Here is an 8,340-nt window from a genome sequence, read left to right as displayed (position 1 = left end):
TTTAGGAGGACAGTTTGGCTTTAAGAAGAGTCACTGGAGAATAGTCCAATGGGCCCAAAGTTTTGATTTTGATCATTTCACTCCAAAATAAATTTTCTTCTTAAAAACATAGCCACCCAGTCTTTGGCTCTGAAGCCCCATCAGATGGATACGAGGCAGAGGGGTGTGAGGGTGGAGGGAACTTAATTCAGGGCTCTCTTGTGGGTTTCGGACGGTGGAATGGCCCCTTAAATGTGGCAGACCCAGATATCCAACAGGAATTTAGTTTCCCTCGGCAAATGCAGGTGAAACTCACAGTGGCTGGAGGAGCTGCCGTGGCTTTGTGGTTGCGTCCTTCGCACTTCCTTCACTTGGCCTTGTAGTTGTTATCAGGATCACGGGGACACTGACCAGCATGGGTGCCAGGGAAGAAAGGGAAGGGGAAGAGGGCTGCCCAGTGAACCACCCCAGGCCGGGAAGGGTGGACTTCTGTTAGGCAGTGTGCACGGGGGGCAGGGACTGCGGCTTAATTTTAACTGGTGCTGACACCTGGATAGTCATCATCTCCTCTGCACTTGGGGAGAGGAAGCTGGAGAAAGAGAGGCCGGTAGTTTGAACCAGGTAGTGGTTGCATGAATCAGGCCTAGTTGGAGATGTGATTGGCAGCTTTGGAGACCCCTGACTTGGGCTGAAGGGCCAGCTGCCCTCTGAGTTTCAGGGGACACCTTCCAACCACAGCATAACCCAGTTCTGCCAAAGTCCATCAAGTTTCTCCGGTATCCCATCTTCCTGGCTTATGAGCTGAGTCATTTCCTTCTCTTGGGGGTCATGGTGACCCCCTTAGTACCTGCTTCAGCATCCTCATGGATTATCTCTCTTTTTAATCATTATTTGTGATATATTCATGGAAAAGTTTCCTACTTTTTTTCTTTCTTCTCTCCTTCCCTCTCTCTGGTTCTTTTGCCGCCCCCCCCCCCCCCCGGTCCCCAAGGCCCCTCGGCCTCCTTGCTCTCTTCTCTTTCCTCTCTTACTCCTAACTTTTCTTCTTTTACTTTCATTTTGGTCCTTCCCCTTCACAACCTTGCTCCCCTTACAAACTTGTGAGGCCGGGACCATGTCCTGCACATCTGTCCACACAGTTCTCAGCCAAGTTTTGGCCTTCCCGGCCAGGGACTGTGCCGCAGGTGCCAAGGTACCAGCCGAGGCCAGAGCCTGCCTTCCTCCCCAAGCCCCCTGGGCTGCGTCTATCTTTGATTCTGTGCGCTGTCTGCAGTCTGGGCATTTTGGTGGCTGATGGTTGCTTTGTCTCTTTCCTGGCTAGCTGGTCCTCAGCCTCGTGTTACCATCTGCATCTGCCTGTTTTGGCCGGACAGGCCCTTTTCCAAAGGGAAGACGTGGTTTTGGAGGCAAGTGGGTGAGTCCCAGGTTCTGCCTTCTCTGCATTTCTTTATTGCCCTGCTGGCGATAAGAATCCCCCGTGGCTGGAAAACCCAAAAATGTCTCCCAGCCTTAAGTTTCTGACTCAGCCTGTCTCAAAAAAGAACAAAACCAAACAAAACCAAAAACAGATTCTCTAGCTCTACTTATGGGGTATTATTGCAGACCAATACAATCATCCAGACTTTAGGGGTGAAATTAGGGCCTTTTGTACTTTGGGTTGTGACCATAATGCAGAGATGTGTGAGAGTAGGGGACAAGGAGTCCCCTAGGGGAAAGGATCGAATTGAAACCTCAAGATTAAATAGCTAGTGGCCTCGGTGCCCTTGCTATGTGCCAGGTGCTGGGCTAACAGCTTCATGTACATCCTCAGTGACTCCTGGCACAACTGTAAGAGGCAAAGCCAAAGTTATTTATATGACCATTTTTTTACATGAGAAAACAGGCTTAGGAAAGGCTAAGTGGTTTACCCAGGGTTACCTACCCAGGGGTCCAAACCTGGTGGGCACACTGGTTCTTCTTAGACCCTTTACTAAGCTACCTCCAAAAGGAAAGCCATAGTTTTGAAGTTTTTTTTCTTTTAAAAAAACTTAGTTTTTAGTTTTTTTTTTTTAATTGAATGGTAACTGTGTACATTAATGCACTTCTGGGGTACAGTGTGGTGTTTTCACACACAATCCGAAACACTTCCATCAAACTGGTTAACATAGCCTTCATGTCATTTTCTTAGTTATTGTGTTAAAACATTCATACTCTACTCATAGATTCACTTGTACCTTTGTAAGATAAACCGTAGAAGTGAACCCTCGAATCCCCCTCCCTCCACCCTTCCCAGATCCTTAGGCTGTTATTAGGTTATAGCTTTCATATAAAAGGTTTAAATTAATTTCATAATGGGGGTGTGTACATTGGATACTTTTTCTTCCATTCTTGTGATACTTTGCTAAGAAGAACATTTTCCAGCTCCATCCATGTGAACATGAAGAGTTTTTAGTTTTTTAAAAACTTTTAGGATTCAGGACCCAGATTGCAGAAGCGAGGCACTCCAACCTAGAATGAGCTCAGAGATCATTAAGTCATCACAAGAAGATGATGACGGTTTCCTTCATCGCATGTGTTTGGGTCCTTTAGACGAGCCCCCCTAAAGTGGCCTGTGTCCTTCTGGACACCGTTCCTCAGACCTGTGTTGCTGTCATGGTGAACAAGCATCTGAGTTGAGAACCAGTGACAGCAGTGTCAAGTGGGAGCTTGTTAGAAATGGGGGAGCTCAGGCCCCAGCCCAGACGCACTGAATCAGAATCCGCACTTGAACAAGGTCCCCAGGTGATTTGTGTGCCTGTGAAAATGTGAGAAGAGCCCACGGTTTGGGGGTGTGTGTGGCTGTGAGGCCAAGCAGTTGGGAGTGGAGATAACAGCCAGCAGGGAGCACCGATTCACAAATCAGTCGCTCCTTTTTTTTCTGTAGGAACCTAAATATTTATTATTGAGAAAATATTTTAACCACTCAGGATGTGACTCACGACAATGACCGACTCATTAGAACTGGCCATTTATAGTCACTTCTTTCCACTCCCACACATTATCTCATGTAATGTCCAAGCCAGCCAGGTGAGGCGAGTCCTCTCCTTACCCTGACTTGACAGAGAAGAAAGCACAGCACAGGGGTGGTGCCTGTGGCTCCAAGGAGTAGGGCACCAGCCCCATATGCCAGAGGTAGAGGGTTCAAATCCAGCCTCAGCCAAAAACTTATAATAAAAAGAAAGAAAGAAAGAAAGAAAGAAAAAAGAAAGAAAGAAAGAAAGAAATTGCAGCACAGAGAGATTAAGTAAAATTTCCAAGGTCGATACAGTTAGCAAGGAAACACCATTTTTATTTATTTTTTTAAAGTGTAACTTACCTGAACCCAGGTAAGGCACACCTAAGTCCCTCATCCCCTGAACGTCACTTGTTTTCAGGGACTTTCTGAGTCACTCCCCGGGACCAGGTCCTTGCCAGCACTGAACAAAAGCATCCAGCCTCCTGTGCCCACTTAGTAGCAGCGAGAACAACTTTGTAAGTGCTTCTACTGAGAGTCAGTGGCGCTTTAGTTGTATTTCTATTTTTTTGTACTTAATTCTTGCATCTCTTCTGATTTAAAGAAGAGAATTGCACATAGGATTGTGAGTTTTTTGTCAATAGGGAGGGAGTCTTAGTCACCTTTCTGCCAGCAGTCTGTTTGGTGCTGTGTTTGACTATATAGTAGGGGACAATAAATCTCTATTAGTGCAGATCCAAGCTTTTCCCAAGAATGTTCTTTAAGGAAGCGTTTCCATTTTTCTTTAGGACATTTAAAATAACAGCTCAGCGGCATCCTTTGAAACAAAGCCACCCCGGGGCAGTTTCCTTGGGAGGCCAGGAGAGTAACTCCTTCCTATTCTGCCCACACTTCCTCGGAGCTCCCCTGTTCAGTTTTTTGCTGTCAGTCAGCAGGTTCTCATTTGGCTGATGGCAAATGTTGAGCAGGGATGAAAATTGGGTCAGCTGTGTGAACCAGCCACCCCAAGAGAATTCTGTCCCACGAGTAGCCAGGAACTTTCCTGGGGGAAGAGGACAAAGGCTACAGAATTACACGGATTTAGGTTTGAATTATGGGCATTTGACTCCGTCTCTTGGTTTTCTCATTTATAAAATGGGATAATGATACCCAGGCCCACGGTTTGGTTATGGGAGCCACAGGAGATGGTGCGTGTGGACTAGCAGAGGGTCTAGTGGTATGGAGCCCACACAGAATAACTGGGTGGCTCCATTTGCAGAGGTGATCAGATGAAGTCAGCAAAAACATGATCGTAGTCTTCTTAGTAAAATATATCAAGAATGGAAAAAAAATACCTAATGGGGCAGCGCCTGTGGCTCAAAGGAGTAGGGCGCCAGCCCCATATGCCGGAGGTGGTGGGTTCAAACCCAGCCCTGGTCCCCCCCCCAAAAAAGATACCCAATGTACTCAATACTATTATGAAATCAATATAGAATCACCCACACTTTCATACGAAAGATATAACACAATTATAGCCCAAAAGGAGAGAAGAGGAGGGCAAGGGGAGGGGACGGGGATGGACGGGCAGTGGGAGGGTATTTGGTGGGACCTCACCTACTGTACATATTGCAAGGGTGCATGCAAATATATTCAATAGTAGAGAATAAATGTCTAAACACAACAAATAAGTGAGGTGAATGTTACGTTAACCAGTTTGATGTAAACATTCCAAATGGCGTATAAAATTAGCACTTTGTACCCCATAAATGCAGTAATGTACACAGTTATGATCTAATTAAAAAAAAACAAAACAGGAAAAAAAACACGTGATTTTCTCCCAAAGTGTGGGGACAACCATACAACCCAGATAGGCAGGGCAGTTTTTCCCAAAGGAATGAGGGGACTCTTTCCAGACTTCTGTGCCATTGCTGGTGCTCTCACTGTCCCCTTCCTTCTAGGACAGTCTTCTCAGATGGTCTGGTTTGTGCAGTGTGACTCCCTGGGTGACATCACCCAGTTATGTCCTCGAGTATGTCCTCCTTTTGATCAGTGTAAGGGAAAGAGCAGTCCCAAGTTGCTCCTCTTTGAAGAGCTTTTCTAGATGGCTGGATTTTATTCTATGGATTCCCATGCTTCACACACTAAATCGTAGCCTGGCCTGGTTAAGGCACATCCTTGATGTTACAGAGCAAAAATGTGCAGGAATGGAGAATCAAACCCAGGCCTGTCTGACGCCAGAGCCCTTGGACGGGGCCGTACTGGTTTGTGTGAAAATGGAGTCAGGGCTCAGGAAGCTGGATTCCTGCCCTCTCACCTCCTGTGGGAGGAGAGGTGCAGAGTGATCCCACTCTCCTCCTGCAGGGCGTGGGAGGGAAGGCTGAGGCTCAGGGCTGCATGACTGACCGGATCAGGAGGCCCCGTACGTCCTGCACAGATGGCTTCCTCCAGGTCATCACTGAGCTCCCTCCCCAGCCAGGGAGAGGCTGTGTGCCAGCACCAGGAATGGCATAAGTGGCTGCTTACCCGGCAGGAGAGGAGGTGAAGCCTTAGAGAAGGATGCCCAAGCCCAGTGTAGCTTCCATCTTTTCTTTACCCCTTAGGGAAGTGCAGGGGCAGAGAGGACACTTCAGCCTTGATAACCTCTGCTGCCAGTGAATGCTAAAAACTCTCCAAAGAGGGTGGTGCCTGTGACTCAAAGGAGTAGGGCCCTGGCCCCATATGCCGGATGTGGCAGGTTCAAACCCAGCCCTGGCCAAAAAAAAAAAAAAAAAAAAACCTTTCCAAAGAGAAATTTAACAGCACCAGCCACCCAGAGACTCTCCAGGTGTCTACATCTAATTCTGCTTAATGAGCCAGTGGCCGTGGAGACAAGCTGTTCATGAATTGTCTGCTTCTCAAGCCCAGCTCAGGCTGGCTGTAGGAGGGGGATAGATGCAGGAAAGCCGGGTTGTGAGCTGAGGGCAGGTGCCTAGAGAGCCAGCTGGTGCCAGGAGTGCCCGAGTTCTCACCTGCCGCCCACTCCAGACACCTTCAATCTACGCAGCTCTGCTGGGCCCAGAATGCTGTATTTTTTGGTTTCAAGCAAAGGGAGGTGTGCAAAGGATTTCCTAAGATAGGTGAGTTGCTCAGGCTGAGAAGGGCTTGGGCTGGAGGCGTCTGCCCCCACACGGGCCATCTTCTCTGTGCTTCTCTGGATGTGCCAAGTTCAACAGAGGGAGCAGCACACGGCTCCCATGTGAGGAGCAGGTTACTGAAGCAGGAAGACCCATTTCTGTGGCTTACTCAGGCCAGGAAAGAACACACAATACAGACACTGAGTCCCACCGAGAGCAAGCGAGCTCTCCCACCTGCCTGCTGCCCGGGAGAACATGGTGGGAGGTCATTTAACGAGCCTGATGCTGTGTTCACAGCTCCTGGAAATCCCTCTGCAACATGCAGCAGATAAAAGAAGCCAACAGGAAAGAAGATCAAAGAATAAAAGAATTTCTACAGGATGCCAGATCCATGGTCCCTCCAGGCCAGAATTCTCTGATAACAATAATGAACATGGTAGGGGAGAGGATGGTAATTCTATTGGCCAGGGCCCATGCCTTTTATGAAATAAAAAAAAACCTCTTGATATCCTTATGGGGTTGGCTGAGCAGCCAAAAATTATTTTTATGTTCGTCCCTTAACTATGGCGACCTCAAAAATTAGGCATATATCCCTTCTACCTCTTACCCCTACCCGCAGAAATCAGTAGCACATTATTGGTCTGTAACACACAACTGTCCCCTGCCTTCTCTGCTCCCAAATGGGCATGGCCTTGGGCAGGTCACTTTGCTACTCCGGAATCAGTTTTCTTGTCTGTGAAATGAGGATTGGCTGGACTAGACCACTAGTTCTCAGCCCTGACTGTGAGTTAGGATTTTCTGGGGCGTTTTAAACAAAGCAGTAATTCTCATTGCACAGAAACACACACCTCTACACCCCCTAAATGCGTTCATGTAAAAAATGGTGAAAACGCAGTAAGATCTAGCGAATGGCATTTTACCAGCGTCGACTTCCTGATTTTGATATTGTCTTACAGTTATTTAAGCTGGCAATCAAAATTGGGGGAAGTTGGGTGAAAGTCACGTATCAAACTACAGGTATCATTTAACAGCTTTCTGTAATTTCAAAATAAAGACCTAAAAAAAAATTCTAAACCAGGTGCAGTGGCTCATACCTGTAATCCCAGAGATTTGGGAGGCTGAGCTGGGAGGATGGCTTGAGCCCAGAAGCTTGATTTTACAGTGAACTCTGATGGCACCGTTGCAGCCCAGCCTGGTGGAGAGAGTGAGACCCTGTCTCAAACAAAACTAAGCAAAACAACCTGAACTCTACCCCATTGGTTTAGGGCTCAGATGTCAATGGTTTTTTTTTTTTTTTTTTTTTTTGCAGTTTTTGGCCAGGGCTGGGTTTGAACCCACCACCTCCAGTATATGGGGCCGGTGCCCTACTCCTTTGAGCCACAGGCGCCATCCCAGATGTCAATGTTTTTTAGAAGCTCCCCGGGTGGTTGCAATGTGCAGCCATGGCCAGAACCACTGAAATAAGTGATCTCTAGGTTCCTTTCCACCCCTAAAATATTATCAGTCAAATTTATCTAAACCCTTCTTGGAACTGTTTACAGGTTCAACATGGAGGGGTAAGATATTTTTAAGTTTATTACCTGCTGTGTGAAAACTTCCTTGAATGTGTCCTATAGTTACCGCAGGTTACCCGGACTTGAGCCTCTTTCCCTTCCCAGCACTGTGGTCCTCTCGCTGCTGATTCTCAACTCAACCTCCCTTCCTCAGGACCCTGACCTTCTCCAGGAGGCCCCACTCGCTGGCGGCAGGTCCCTTCCTATGGGCCTGAGAGCACAAGTTCCTGCAGGAAGATGCGACCAGTTCCCTGTGGGGCTCAGGAGAGAAGGGTGAACTGAGCAGGCCAGGCTCCTTGAAGTTTCTCCACTTTATTCCCTGTACTTCCAGTCACATCTCAAAGGTGCCCCAGACTTGCGGGGATCCCACTGGATGATGCACCCCGCTTCCCAGCCTAGCTCCTGCCCCTCTAGCAGAACCTTTCTTTTTTTGTACAACCATGATGAAACTCTTTCCCCCAACTATCCACTTTAGAGAAAGTGGTGCCTACCCCAAAGTTGATCCCAATCTTAGGACTTCAGTAACCCACAGCAGAACTCCTCTCAAAATGTGGTGAAGGAGTGGGTGGCTTCGCGAGGACAGGCCCAGGTGATCTTTGGCATGCCAGGTCCAATCCTGGCAGGTGAAGGGGCAGAGGTCCCCTCCTTCCTCCTGATTATTCAGGTGGCGGCTACTGGATCACACATATGCACACACTCCTCCACATTTCTCGAATAACAACAGGATATTCTCTTTTTTTTTTTT

This window comes from Otolemur garnettii, unplaced genomic scaffold (assembly GCF_000181295.1).
Source record: "Otolemur garnettii isolate 467f Iridium unplaced genomic scaffold, OtoGar3 scaffold00086, whole genome shotgun sequence".
Lineage (NCBI taxonomy): Eukaryota > Metazoa > Chordata > Mammalia > Primates > Galagidae > Otolemur > Otolemur garnettii.
This window is presented reverse-complemented; position numbering follows the sequence as displayed.